The sequence below is a fragment of the Dromaius novaehollandiae genome, chromosome 1 (genome assembly GCF_036370855.1).
Source record: "Dromaius novaehollandiae isolate bDroNov1 chromosome 1, bDroNov1.hap1, whole genome shotgun sequence".
Classification (NCBI taxonomy): domain Eukaryota; kingdom Metazoa; phylum Chordata; class Aves; order Casuariiformes; family Dromaiidae; genus Dromaius; species Dromaius novaehollandiae.
Genome location: NC_088098.1, coordinates 130,987,068 through 131,002,062, shown reverse-complemented (window position 1 = coordinate 131,002,062; position 14,995 = coordinate 130,987,068). Strand labels below are relative to the sequence as shown.

General features: G+C 38.1%; 1 long non-coding RNA gene across 1 annotated transcript; it reads right to left on the bottom strand.

The window, feature by feature from the left end:
• Positions 1-915: 915 nt before the first annotated feature.
• On the bottom strand, positions 916-14,060 carry LOC135329625 (uncharacterized). The gene is made up of 4 exons (XR_010391175.1): positions 14,018-14,060; positions 4,558-4,594; positions 2,228-2,280; positions 916-2,131 (listed from the first exon to the last, which is right to left on the bottom strand). It is a non-coding gene; the product is annotated as an uncharacterized LOC135329625 (long non-coding RNA).
• Between the last annotated feature and the right edge of the window lie 935 nt (positions 14,061-14,995).

Genomic DNA, 14,995 nt, shown 5'->3' with positions numbered 1-14,995 from the left:
TAGTTGGGTAGAGTAGTAGAACGCTTTGTACAACATACTTTCCTGCTATATTGGAAAGTTTTGGGGGTAAGGAAGATGAAGAAACAAATTCTAATATCTTCTCCTACTCCCTTGCCAGCATGCATGGTTTATCTTAAGCATTTCCTCTTTAGTGCCAATGGTTAACACAAACTATCATTCTGACATACTGCTGTATCAAAATATCTCTTTCAGTCATTGTTTTGAAGTTTCAAAAGACAAAACAAGAAACTATTCTGAAGCATTACAACATTCATTTAAAAGGTGGAAAAAACATTTGAAGTGAATAAATACTTCTACTGAGATTTCCATGGATTATTTTCCCCCAAGACTAATAATAGAGGTGATTTAAGCATGGAGATGCCCCGGGGTACTTTTAGAAAGGTGAGGACAACCACTGCTCTCAGGGAAGGAGGCAAAATTGGAGCCTTTTTCTGTGCGGAGTCTCTGAGCTGCCTTTCTCGCTGGCTGATATACGTAGGTGGTAATCGTCCAAGTACGTACATGTTCCATTATTTTCCTGTATGAAAGGCTTAATGTGATCACTGCTGCTACTAATGCTTTGCAGTCGTTATCTTTCCTATTATCTTGTGGCAGAAATGGTCTCCAGGTTTCCCTGTCTCCTGGCAGGACATTTGAGAAACACAGTAAAAAGACTGGCGGCCCTTTGAAGCCCTCTGAACTACAGGAGCAGGAAGAAGTTGGGGTGTCATTTACTGTTTAAGCAGCAGTGTGAGTCTACATTCTCTTTAGCTGCCAAAATCTGCAAGGCTGGAGGTAATTTAAATTTTCTAATGTGCTTCGTGTATCCTGCTCAAGTGATAGCATTATGGGAGAAATATAGTAGAACTTGAGAAAAACAGTGTTCTTGTGGAAAAGACACAAGATTTAGGAGGTCAGGTTTCATTTCACCAAGTCAAACCACTTTGAACTGAACATTTCTATGAATCCTAGTGCAGTCTGGAACCCCCATCCCACTGAATATCCCACAGCAGGTTTGAAAAAAATCTGTTTTTTCTCCTCAGTGCCGGTACCGGCCATAAGCAGCAGGTTCGGGCAGCGGGGCTGCAGGGCACCACTGTGGGCAAAGCCCTGTGCTGGTTGCAGCTGGTCACAGCCGGTTGGGGTGGGGAGGAGGCAGTGGCTGTGGGACAGCCCCTGGAGGCGGCTCAGGGGAGGAGGGAGGCAATCCGGGCCAGGCCCCTTACAATCTGTAATGGTTCTTCACTTAACATATGAGGCTATGTATAAAGCCTATGTATAAAGCCTAGCTTAATGGCAGTGACTCCTATTCTGGTTTTCTAGCTATTACAGATCATCTCTACTGCTAATTATTCTGGATTTCTAGATATTACAGATCATCTCTACTGCTAATAATCAATATGTTTCTCCTGTTGTGACCATAATATGACCATCACACTAATAATACTTGCATTACGTTATACATTGATTTGGCATTGTATAAGTACACAATAATATCACAAGTCATAGTCCTTTCAAATAATCTGAATAATGCAATTTTCCCTTGTGGTTCTTAAAAATCCAAGTATTTCACGTTAAGATTGGCCAAAGTCTACAGAATAATTCAGGGTATTTTCTTGAAGTCTGCGAAACAGGTGAACTGCTTTGCATTCAGAAAACTAAAACCTTCGAAGCCTTAGTCCAGTGTTTGTGTTCTGTTCTGTTAGAGCCCTTGTAGCCACACAGGTTACGTGGATGTTAGGCAGTTGTGTGGTGTAATGCGAGAACACCTTGTTTTGATTTGATGTGATCAGTTTGCGGCTTAAGACTTAATGTCCACAGTGAGTGTTTTCCAATGCTTAATTGAGCACCTGTAGTAATGCATTGACCCACACAGTGTATTGCCGCTTGACATGCACAGCAAAGCCGTGACTTTCTCCAGATTCCTACCACTCAGTTGCATACCCATTCAGTATCAGCAAGTCTGTTGCTGGGAAACTGTGGCTGAAGTTTCAGGTGCTGTTTTGTCCACACATTTTCTAATATTCATCTGTTTTGGGCATGTCGGTGAAACCGTCTGAGGCTTTGAGTTACAAAGATTTCCCAGCTTTTCTGGCTCAGTGGACTGGATATACACATCCCATCAGACATCCTGCAAAGAGGTCATACAAGTGTGTTAATCATAAAGATTATTATTTGACTGTTAGTCAGGCTTTGGTAGACCATAGGGGAAGATTCACAGGCCTACCTGCAGAGTTCCCTGGATGAAATCATGATGTCCATGTTTTTCAAAAGTTAGGCCTGAGATTGAAAGGTAATGTTAGAACATTATTCACAAATAAGGACACTGATCAGTGGTATGGTGGTGGCTGTCTGCATTTTGTCAGGTAGTGCACATATTTTCTGCTTTGTAATGAGGCCTTAGGTTGACAGTGACAGACCATGTGAAGTGCTTAATCATGTGCTTTCCTCCTGCCACTGTTATATGTCTGTCAGGCTGTGAGGACGAGATGCCGGCAGGATCTTTCAAGTGCTAGTGTGGAAAATGCCCTCCGTATACTAGGAGCCTGCTTTCCATTACATAAGATATGCAAGGATGATAATGAAAAGTTTTATAGAAACTGGGCAACAACTGTACTTGCAGCTTACTGCAACTTCTAGCAGTGGTTGTGGTACATGTGAGGGCATAAGAATATGAGATGCTGTCTATAGATTTCTCGGTGAAGCAGAAGGATGCTTGCATGAAATACAGTAATACTGTCTATGATTAGAGAATTGCTAGTTGTGAGCAAAGATTTCACTGTATTTTTGAACTCATTTTATTAATACATGCATACTCTGAAGGGCAGTGTTCATGATTTTTATTTCACAATAATTCCCAATCATTGTTACAATGTCAATGTATCAATGTTATAATTTTATTTTACTTTCTTGTCACTGACAATGAGGCAGAGCTATTGTGTCAACTTCAAAAAAAACCCCACAAGAACCAAATCTGAAGCAAAAAACTTCAGCATTATCATTGGTATTCTGATATCCCATAAAACTTAGATTCTGTATGTCCACTTTGCCATGATTGTATTTCCCACAGTCCCAAACTGCCTGATGTGTCAAGGACAGCAACATCTCCTTTCACTACAAGGAGGAATCATGCCTGTCTGTCTTTTGCACTAAGAAAAGCATGGTTCCTATGGCTGTTGTGCTTCATGTAAGAGGATAATTTGGACAACACAGCAGTTTGCTTTATAAAGCTGCAATCCTTATCATCTGTTGCGGGTTTGTTACACAATTCCATAAGAAAGTACTCAAAAAGGCTCAGTTTGCTAAGATTCTCTGTCCTACCCATGTTTGGATTAGGAAAACCCCATTTTTTTCCAGGATTTCAGGAAGACTTAAGAGTGGTTGCTACAGTTGCATGGAACTGATTCTCACAGAAGGGTGCAGAGCACCTTGGAAGAATACTTGTTCTTCAGTCCTGGAATCTGGTGATAGGTAAAACCCGTAGGGGGTATTTTGACTATGATGGATGTCCTTTGGTCTCTGGGCAACGTCATATAATCCATTCAGCTGGACAATAATAGGAGAGCATTACTGTGCAAGCTGTACAGTGACAAGTGCACCAGTCCCTTTGATGATATGCTATAGCTTTACATACTCTCAAACCAAAGTAAAATGTTCAGTGACCATATTTTAACACTTTGTTGCAAGGAGAAAGATATGGATCAAGGAGGGAAGCGTTCGGGGAGGGGAGCTTCTCCTAGTTTGAAGTCAGTTATCTATCCTAGCACAAATTACTATGCAAAATTCTTTGCAGTTCTATTCCAGCTGATAGACTCTGCGTGTATGTGTGTGTGTGTGTGTGGGGGGGGGGGTATTAGACATTACTTTGAGTGCATTTTGCAGCAGGGGGCACCTTGGAAGAAATGGAAATTGGAAGAAATGTAGCTCTTGTGCAGATTCTACCTAGGACTGGTTTTTCACTTTTTCTTGAGCTGTGGGGAAGGGTTGGTTTGCTTGCCTGTTCCTGCAGGAAAAAGTCTGTCGGATAAAGTATTTGGAACAGGTAGAATGAGATATTTAGGAAAAAAAGGATATGGGAGTTTCCCTGACACTGGGGGGTACAGGGAAATGGCAAGACGCCTGTTTAGGGCAGCTGTAACAAAAGGCTATGTGTGGATAAGAGAAAAACTAAGCTTGTGTCACAGAAGCCACTAAAGCAGGTTGCATTCACAGTGATTGCACCAGAGATGGTAACACACTGCTGTGTGGCTGTGTGTGTTATAGATCTCTGTGGAGTGAAGATTTGGGACCACAGCTGTGCTGGGCAAAAGGTGGAGTCAGCAGTTTGGATCAGGAATGGCACACGAAGGTTCATAGACATGCATGATCAGCCATACACATCATGCAATGAGAGTCTTACATTGCTGTTAACAAATTAGCAGCAAGAGAGTGGGAGGAGTATTAAGTGAGCCTGAGCTGGATGAGAACTGCTCACCAAAGCAGACCTGAAGTATGGCTCTGCGGAGTGGTCAGGGAAGTGATTTAGGGCTCCCCTCAGAAGCTGAACTGCCATCTTACCTTAAATACAATTTTTGCTGATGCAAGCCTTGAGAGTCTGTAAAGAAAAAATATTTTTCACAGGTCAAATCAGTGAAAATGATGGGCAAGCTAAAATGTAGCATGCCTTTAATAGGAGAGGTTAAAGAAAATGAGTAATTTCAAAGCATTGTTTCAAAGAGAAAGCATACTGAATGGAGCAGGTTTGTACTCAGGCTTCAAAAATGTTGTGCACTAATTTTTAAGCAGGTGGGAACGGAAGTTATACTTGAAAAGTGACCTGCCATTATGCTGAGCTGTTTATAAAATAACAACTGGAAGGCAAACATTTTGGCAGTGGTGTCTATGAAATTTCTTCTTGCCGGTATCTAAAGCATAAAGTAGTTCCTGTTTATAAAATCCTTCCTGCCTCGCAGTGTCTTTTGACTTCAACTAGAAAACATAAAGTGACCTAGAAAAAAGTGCAACATGCTTATGGCACTGACACTACAGCCACCTCCAGAAAGATATTTACGGCCTGGGTTAAGGATAAAAACATGATTATCACAAATCCTGCCTTAGAGCTGTTGCCAGTAGGAATGATGTTGGAGGACAGTGTCTATTGCCTCCCGACTGCTTCTATAGCCTCCCTTTCTGGAGCGTGACCTTGTTACCCCCTTTTTCTGTGAAACAGGATAAAGACTTCCCTTAATTTACAATGCAGTCTGTCTCCTTAAGAGACAGAACACACCTAACATGCACGCATTAAATACCTGTCTAATATACACCAACATGCATTGGCGCATTCATATATATATAGGAATATATGTGTTTTGCAGGAAAAAGTATATGTGATGTAGGTTTTATGGGGGGAAAGAGATGGAGGGAGGCTGGTTCATGGGATGCTTTTTTTTCGCCCTAGCTAAAGAAGATCATGAATAGGATTGAATGAATGTGATATTTTTTCCCAATAGTTTCCTCTATTTCTGCACATCGGTTTCATCCAGAAAAAAACAGAAGTCCAAAGTTCTTTTCTGGCTGCAAGGAGGAAAATTGAGTATAGTATGCTCTCCCTACTGCAAGTATTCCTGTAACAGCACTACATCATCAAATTCAGGAGAACAAGGCAAAGCTTTGCTAGAAGTAACCACAAATGTACCGAGAAATTTTAATGTAGGAAAAGCTTCTCTCTCAATATTTTTATATTGTGATTATAATAATAATGCACAACGATTAAAGCAGCTCATTGCCTATGTTGATGAATAGACCTTTTCATTAGTCTGTGTTTCTGACCTTCTCGGGAATGTGATAGCAGTTGTGGAATTAGATGAATCTATGTTAAGCCACGTCCAGGTTCACATTATTATTTACAAGCTAGTGCAGGAAGGAGGACTAGAAATTCTTGTTTCCTTAGTAAGTAGAATTCCTTGGATTAAACCCAGTATATTATCAATGCATAGGACTACAGTGCTCAGTCCTATCTATTGCAGTTTTTTAAAATGACCATCTTATAGAAGAAATAGATACATCTAAATATTGCTAGGTCTACAGTGCCTCATCAACTGTTACCTAATTTATTTTTAGCAGCTAGTTATATGAAAAAACAAACGACTATGCCAACCAATAGCTTATCTATATACTTTCTCTCTCTTTCTAATGGATTATTTCTTTAAATAAGATGAAATTGTCACCTATAGGTCTTTGAGGTAAGAATGTATCCTTAATTCTCCTTCTTCCATCCTACCCAAGTAAGCATTTTCAAGTGAAGAACTGAGACATAAAGGATTCAAATAATTTCCCATGCCCTTCACTTAACATGAATGAGGCAAAATATTTCAATTAGTGTTCAAAATCCTAGCCATTTTTCCTTTGCAGCAAGTTTCTGGGCAAGAGTCAATGCCAGGGGATCCAAGTCAGTATATTCCCAAGTAAATCATCACCAAGGTCTGAGGAAGATTTGCTGTATTCTTGCAGTGTCTTACCTTACTACTAGTGCAAGTGAACCTGAACAGAGCATGTGAGCAAATAGTGGAGAGCTACTCATGAGCTGGTGAACTACTTTATAAAATGATTGTTACTGTATCTATAATTTCAGTTAGCTGGAGCTAAGTATCCTAACCTGAATAATGAGTAGCTGTGATTTTTCCTTTGCCACTGATTTTCTCTCAGCGGCCTTGATGTATATCTAACTTGCTTTCCCTCAACACCTCTTAAACCAACGTAATCTTGCTGAGCAGCAATTCTGAGTTTATATGAACTCTACAAAGTACAGAAGGATAAACTACATGCTAATAGAAGTTACATGGCTGGGAGTTAGCCATTCTAAGTCTCACTAGTGTGAGACAATCGCTTTCTGGCCACTGGGGCCCTCCAGCAAAGCTTATTTTTTAGGTGGGTTATCATCTGTTAGCTGTGCTGTAGTCCTTCCAGTGGATTACAGTGACTACAAATGACAAATCCCTTCCCGTGGATTTGTGGACTTTTGCCAGTGAGGCTAAATCACTTGAGTTCAGTTCTGGGGCAGCAATGTAGGAAGAATAATAAAGCTTTACTACTGGGTTTAAAGGGGGCAAAAAATACTAGTGTTGTCTCACCCTCATGCAACTGGAGGCTTGGTAAAACAGATCACTTATTTAAATCTATCCTTGATATTTGAGACATAGTTTTTGCTCTGATTCAGACTAATAGATCACGTCTTTATTCCTCTTATAGCAGAGGAATAGAAAAATTGAGCAACGTGGAAGAAAAATAATGTGATTCTATCAAAAAACAGGCATGTTCAGTGAACTACATGCACCACAGAGAACTGATATACCCTATATCCTACAAAGCAATACAGTAAAGCCTTTATCCATTTCCCTTAATAAGGATAAGTCACCCTTATTAGCTACTAAACTGAAAAAGGTATACCAAAGATGTATTCTGAATACTTTTACTTAAGACCCTTCTTTATCACATATGAATATACACATGTAACAATTGATCTGACAAAAGTCTAAAGGATCTGGAAGTACCTAATTTATTATGCATGGGGGGGGGCAATGCCATTAATCTTTTTTCTATATATTCTGTCTGTTCTCTAGATCTGTTTTAAGGTCATCATTGTTTGTCCTTATATGTTATTAAAATAACAAAGCACCAAAAATGTCATGAAACTGCTGTGTCTACCCAATTTCAGAAGCCACCTATTATTCTTTATGTTACACTATCTGTCAAGTTGTTTTGTCATGGTGGGAAAATAAAAAACGCAATTAAAACCTACTAACATTAATATTTCTTCAGTTTTATAATGATTTGGGCAAATTATACAGCTGCCAATGTCAAAAATATTTTAAGAAATTAAGCATCCCTCTAAATTTCATTGCACAGGTAAACAAATTTTTGATGCTAGAATTACTAAAATGTTACTGAAATGGAAAAGATAAATTTGCCAATGGCATCAGTCTCACAGTTCATTTGCATTTGCACAAGGTATTCTGTCATGTAAGAATTATGATTAAGTTGGTATTTTATAATATAAATTGTTAGGTAACTACTACTTTTATTATTATTATTAGAAGCTGGACTTTGTATTGTACCTCAGGCCACTATATTTCTCTAAAACTGTTTTTTTCTATTTTGAAAAAATGATTGTTATAGATACCTGTTAAATATTTTTTCTTCTTTATTTCTCTGTTTTCTTTCCTTCCCTTCTCAAGATGGATTTTTGTTTAATGGATTTTTTTTTTTAATCATGAGGACCTAAAGAATAGCATACAATATAAATATACTTGTTTGCAGAGTATGCATAGGCATTCTATGCCATGGCAACATTCTATAAAATAATTGCATTGTGGGTTCACTATTAAAGTTTATTGAAGCTACACAAAACAGTGAATTTCCTTTAATGCTTTAGAGGAAAATAAATACAAGGTCCAGCACTGAATTAATGCTACAGTCTTAATCATCTCACATCTGCCGTAAGGTAATCTTGTCTCAATTATAGATCCAGCTGGAAATGGCTTTAAAGCTAGATTGCTCTTCCGGTCTTTCTTGGCCAAATGTTGGAACAGAACTGTCTTCACAGTATTATTAATGGAAGCATTACTAACATTAAAATGCAGACTATGGAACACTCTGCATGCCACATACAATGCTGCAGCTTTTTCTCGTAAGCCCAGGTTTTGAAGCAGCTATGAAATGCTTCTATTTCATTTTAGTGAGGTTAAGAATTAAATTTCATGCTTAATAGACAAAAGCCCAAGACATCTTAGTAGTTTTAGTGTAATCTAGATATATGAAGCACTGTAGTGTGGATTCTACAAAGATTTTTTAAAAATTGACAACCTTGATGTATTTGAAGTTTTTAATGCTGGTGTTTTGTAAGGCAGCCTTCATGAAACTTTTAAGCTTCCCAAAGTACTTTTTAGTAAATTCCCTGTTTCCACATTTCAACAGTGTCATTAGAAAGTTCCCAGGATATCTTGCAGTTCTTCTTATTAATGAAGGACATGAATACAGTTTGGTGTCAGTGCTCATTTCTCCTTTAAATGTTTCTCTTAAAAAAAAGTCATAATCTACCCATGCTACCCCATGCTGAAACAAAACTTTTGATACTACGGTGCCAATAAGTTGATTATTACAGATTTTTCCTGGATCATGTAAGGAAGTATTTTGTTTCAGTTGATTTGAATTTGATTAATTCAAACAAAATTCTGCTGCTCAAAGCCAGCTGACATACCTATTTCTTCCATTATGTCTAATCCCCTTACAATAGCAAGTCAAATACTTGACTTATTTTGTAGTCTTTTAAAATGTTTGTTTCTAGCCTTTGAGACCGTGTAGCACACCCTTGTTGGTGTTGCCTTTCTGCTACTGTTGTTACCCTTGCAGCTTTTCTGAGCCTTAAGATTTAATGTCTCTTTTATGTCTTTATTTCTCTTTCACATTTTTTGAAATAGTTTGCAAGGCCTTCTCAACTAAAGTACCCAGTTGTGTTAGGTTTTGAGATTGTCCTTCTCATTTTCATAATTTTGGAATTTATTCTGTAACAACACTCATGAAGAATCTTTGGTTTGAACTTGAAACATGACATTGCTGTTCTACCGAAAGGTAAAACTTCAAAGTTACAAACTTAAACATTCAGGCTTCAGTTCCACAACCACATTTCTCCAAAGGACACATCTCTCATTCACTGGGCAGACTGGATGGCATGCACCTTCTGAGCAATAGTGGAACTCCTTTATCCACATCTACATTTTTCTTTTGCTTGTCTGAATTTCAGGCTTAGACATAGGTTTATTAAGCCCATTCTCATAACATTTATTGATGGCAGAAAAAAAATCACACAGCTCACAAAAGCTTGGCTCTGAAAAGCACTGAGTTCTCAGGGGTGTAGCCTTGGGTTAGAGATGGAGCTGGGGTTAAGATGACATCTTTTTGAGCCATTTTTATTTCTTCTCCAACCCCACTGGTGAATGCTAGGCTTTCTCTCTTCCTCACTCAGTCTTGATTTGTCTTAATTTTCTTCTCCTATCTCAGTTCCATTCTTGGGGCTGAGACTGATCATTTCAGCCAGCCCTGATCCTTGCTGCAGAAAGGGAATTGCCCATTTCTGGATAGTTTTGCCCTTTTCCTCTGTAACCCTGTCTTGTCTTCCCAAGAAAGAATCCTATGCAGGAATTTTTGTTTTGAGAAGAGTTGAAACCATGACTTTTAACCAACTCTCAAACTTTTTCAGTCAGTTCAAAAACTACTCCTCTCTTGTAAAATTATTTTCACTTCAGTAAATTGCCATTTATTTTTCCTTTAGGAGTGTGCTGTGAAAATGCTGACAAACTTCAACTGAGTGAACTCAGAACCTTATAACATCAAGTGCTTTGCAACCCGAAAAGATGGCAGAATGATCAGCCACACTTACAGCCACAGAATAAAAGGCCTATTGATTCGGAGTTGCTGACTGCAGCATGGCATGCATAAATGCACTCGAGCTAAATGTCAACTAGATAACAACTAGACAACATACAGGTAACAGTCTAGCTATAGTGTCAGAGACCTCAAAGCAGGGTCACCTCACCAGCACAATAATCTTAGTTGACTGACTGCTGGCAAGCAGAGTAAGGTCTGAGAAAGCTCCTTAACTATATACATAGCTACTTTCCAGCCTTTCCAGCCCAGGTCAGTAAGTGACATGTCATACAGAAGGTATCAGAAGTTCTGCATATACATCTAGACAACCTGGCAGACAGGTGTTTGATTTTGTGTTTGAAGAAAACAATTTATCACTTGTAAATTGACTTAATCAGCATTTTTCTCCTGGTGTCTATAGCAATAAAAGAAAAAGGTTGTGGAACAGCTAGCAGGCAGTTCAACAGAACTGCTGGAAAGTCCCTGAAGGACCTTGAAGGATGAGAAAAGAGGAAGAAGTGTGTTTGCTCAAGGCAAAAATGAGGAAGTAAGAAGCAGAGAAAAAACAAAGTCAGCATCCTACTAGTCCAGCCCATGTGCCGTGTGTCCCTGTAGCTTAACCCAATTATAAGCTAGAGCTAGACGCATGGACAATGATCATTAGAGAATCACAAGTGAGAAGGCTATGCATGAAGAACCTATTCGAGTATAAGCGTATGAGCAGAACCTCAATAAAGGGTCTTCTAATTCACCCGCCTCAGGAGTCTGTGTCTTAACTCTCTGCAAAAGGTGTATACAGAAACAGAGTAGAAATGAAGGTGAATATGCAAAGGTTTGATGTGTAGGATTTTCTACAGTTAAGGAGGCCCTTACAATACAACTTGACTAATCTGGCTATACATCAGCTTATAAAAATTTTTACATTTCTTTAAATGTAGAAGTCATTAGTCTTAATACAACTTCATAAGATGTTTCCTCTTCGTTTGTGTAACTGAGTTTTGAAAAAATAATGTGGCAAGTATTTACACTGACCAAGTGCAGAACTGAGCTTTAGAAATGCTGGAAAAAAAGCTATTTAAAACTATTTCTGCTTCTGTTTTGATAATTGGAGGAATATTTAAAAAAAGAGAAAGAAATGCCTTGAGCTTTACTCAACCACAAATTGAGGGTCCGAACTCTCAAAAATTTCCAATTTTACTTTCACTCTGAAAACAACAAGTGGTTTTTAGGTCTAGTAGAGTTTGTCTATCATACAGAGATGAAAGAAAGATTTTTTTCTGCTCTTTTCTGCTGCTCTTTTCTGCTTTCTTCTCCTTCTCCCTTCACTTTCCCTTCTTCAGCTGTTACTTCTCTGGTACCAGGGCCATTCACATGGCTCTAAATGACCATAATCTTTGAAGGGGAGAAATATGTCAGATGTAGTAAGAAGTAGACATGGCTGAAGTATACTGTACTCCAGCTATTCTCAATTAATGTATGACTTCCTTGGTTACTATTAATGGCAGGAGTGGTGTGTGTATGTGTGTGTGTGTGTGTAGTGTAGGCATCCTTCAAGCTACAGATAAAGAGTATCCAGAAACTTCTAATTGTTCCTGTATCTGGCAGAGAATCTGGTCCAATCCATGTGATACTCTGGGCAGACAAGCTAAAATGCTTTTGCGTATTGGTAACTATGATCTGGCATCTGAAAGTCAAATATAATTCTGTTTATATACTTCACACACCAGAAACACTTGTTTGTATATGTCCTGGGATGACTTAATTTCCAAAATAAATTCTCATGGAACAGGTCCATATTCTTCTCAATTGGATTTTAGCTTCATTCTTTACCTCTAGCAAAAGAAATAGCTTTGGTAAAATGTTTAAATGGCTTCTTTCTCTTATTGTTTTCCTATAATATCATTGCCAGGATATCAGAACATTTTCTAGTATTAAATACGAGATACTTCACTATCTTTTTTCCAGGGGTAAGGATCATATCTATTTGTGTAGTGCATATGTGCTTCTGTTTTTACAAATATGTACAGAAATATATATTTAAAGATGGCTGAGTTAAATAAACAAAAGGGTCTGGCTTTCTGTGGTAGTTTTTGACCTAATCTTGTACTGGACCATAAGAAACCTCGTTCTCTTGCTTGCAGAAGTTTAAACTTTTTGTAGAGAGTTTCATTGTGTGTATAGATTTATTCTTCAAGTCATGATCTTCAACCTGTAGCTTTAGGCAGGTTTTCGTGTATTACAGAACACTGCAAAGATAAGAACCTTGGACCAAAATCTCTCTAAATTATTTAAGCAGTGAGAGATGTGGGTAAGTATTTTTGAAAATTCTGCAAGGCATTGAGCAGCCTAGCCCTGAAACTCATTGAAATTGAAGTGTGAAGTAGACATAGAATCACCTCTGGCAGCTCTGAGAGAATCCCTCTTTGTATCTGTGCTTGCATTAACTAACTCCAAGCCTGGCCTCTGAATATTGAGGTCAGCTTAGGTGTCTGTGTAAGAACAGCATACAGAAGGCAGATCTGGCATCCTCTTAATACAATATATTGCTAAAGAAACAAATTCTGGTAAGATGTATTTGTTGAAGTAATGCATGCCTGTGCATGTTGCTATGTTATTTGTGTTTTTAATATTCGATAATCATTACAGCTTTTCTCGTGTTCCGAGTAACTAATTCAGCCAGAGGCACTAGTTATTTGATGTTGCAATGATAGAAAAGCTAGGCTAAATCAGTATCATGTTATTTGCTTTCAGATAAGTTTGCCTCATTTTTACTAAATTCCACAAGCTTGAAGCATTTTTTATGAATCTTGGAAGCATAATATTTAACTGAAATTTTATATAATCATCTAAAAGCCCAAAGATTTTATTTGTGAATTTGACAAATCATTGAGAGAATAGAAGGAAGAAGGTGGGTTTATAATAAAACCTTAGAGAAATTTTATAGTCCAGAGGCATGAAGAGAAAGATGGAACAGTGGCAGAATCTATTGGCATAAAAAATGAGTGAAGTACTACTCTGAAGTTATTTGAGAGGTCATACTACTTTCAGGATATTGAGCCACCATTACTCATCATCACTTCCACTGCTGTAGAGGGATTTTAACTAGCAGCATAGGAGTGGGAATCAGAGGCACAGGTCATCAAGACTAGTGCAAGTGCAACAGCACGTACCCACATATGCAAAGCTGCACATTTTCTCAGCATTTCAAGATGCTTCCAAATCCTCTTAACAAACTCAGGATCTCTAGTGAAATGATGCTCTAACAATTTAGGCAATTAAAGCATACATTTAGCTACGTGCTGCATCTGCTGTAATTGTATTAAATAGCAGAGGCATTCTTTCATTTCAGTTAGTACTCCATTCACCTGGAACGTTTTAAAAATCTATTCACTGTACCATACTGGTACTAGTATCAATTCATGATATCAGCGCTATCAACCAAATACTGCCTTTAGGCCAGAAAGACAGTCTTGTGTTTTAAGCAATATTTACTGTGTTTAGCCACAGTCTCTGTCTTTATTGCAAATGCTGTATGTACAAAATTGGGTAGCTGCACGCAGATCAAAACAGTATATGAAACTGACTGGCAGTATATGAGAGAATGGAATATTTATACCAGAATGTCTGCAGTGTGTCCACAGATCCAAGGGTCTGCTTCCAGTACCTCTGCTGGGAATCTGGAGAAACATAATTAAATCAATGGAGTTACTCTGGATTTTCTCCAACACAAGGGCACTCAGCTTTTGGCAGTGGGTATTCAGCAGCTCATAGGATGGGGCTTTAAAGGGGAGAGAAATTTGACCCACACTCTGTATTGGCACAGATCTCTTAGCTCATTTCTGACAGATTCAGTAAGCAAAAACAGTTTAAACAAATTGGTGCAGAACTTTACTTCAATGACTGTGGAAAACTCCATTGATAGCGAGACTGTTTTTGAGGTCCACAAGAACTGAAAATCTTAAAGATAGATACAACATATTATATATATAATTTTATATGTATTTATATAAACTATATATAACTATATATGTAAGCATAAAGTTAAATAAGCCTGCAAAACACTCCAATATATAGACGTGACCACTGTGTTAAACTGAGATAACATCTTATAAAACACAGAATCAATGAAGAGAAGGATCAGGTGCTTAAAATAAATTCAGTTGCATGTCAGAAACATACAACATATTTAGAGGTCTAAAAATCTTTGTTTTGAAAATTCCACCTGTCTACTCCTGCACATTGTCTGAGCACTTTCAAAGTGTACTTCAAATTAGTAGCTGCAAACAGATTTCAACAGTGTAATTTGTTACATGTGCATTAGTCGGTAGAGAGATGACAATGATTGATTTGCTTAATGACAACAATTTGTCTGCAAATTTATTCTCAATTGTTTCTTCTGCCTGATTTCCTTTAATCTTTCTTTGAAGTATCTTAGGAGTTAACAGAAGAGTTCTACTTCCTAGAAGGTGGCAAAGCATTTCGTCTAAAATTTGTTATGAGTGTACAGAAACAGGAAATAAGAACTTAGGGCTAATTGGGGTCCTCCACTTCACTGAGCCCTGAAACAGCCAAAAATACATACCTGTGTTTCCTC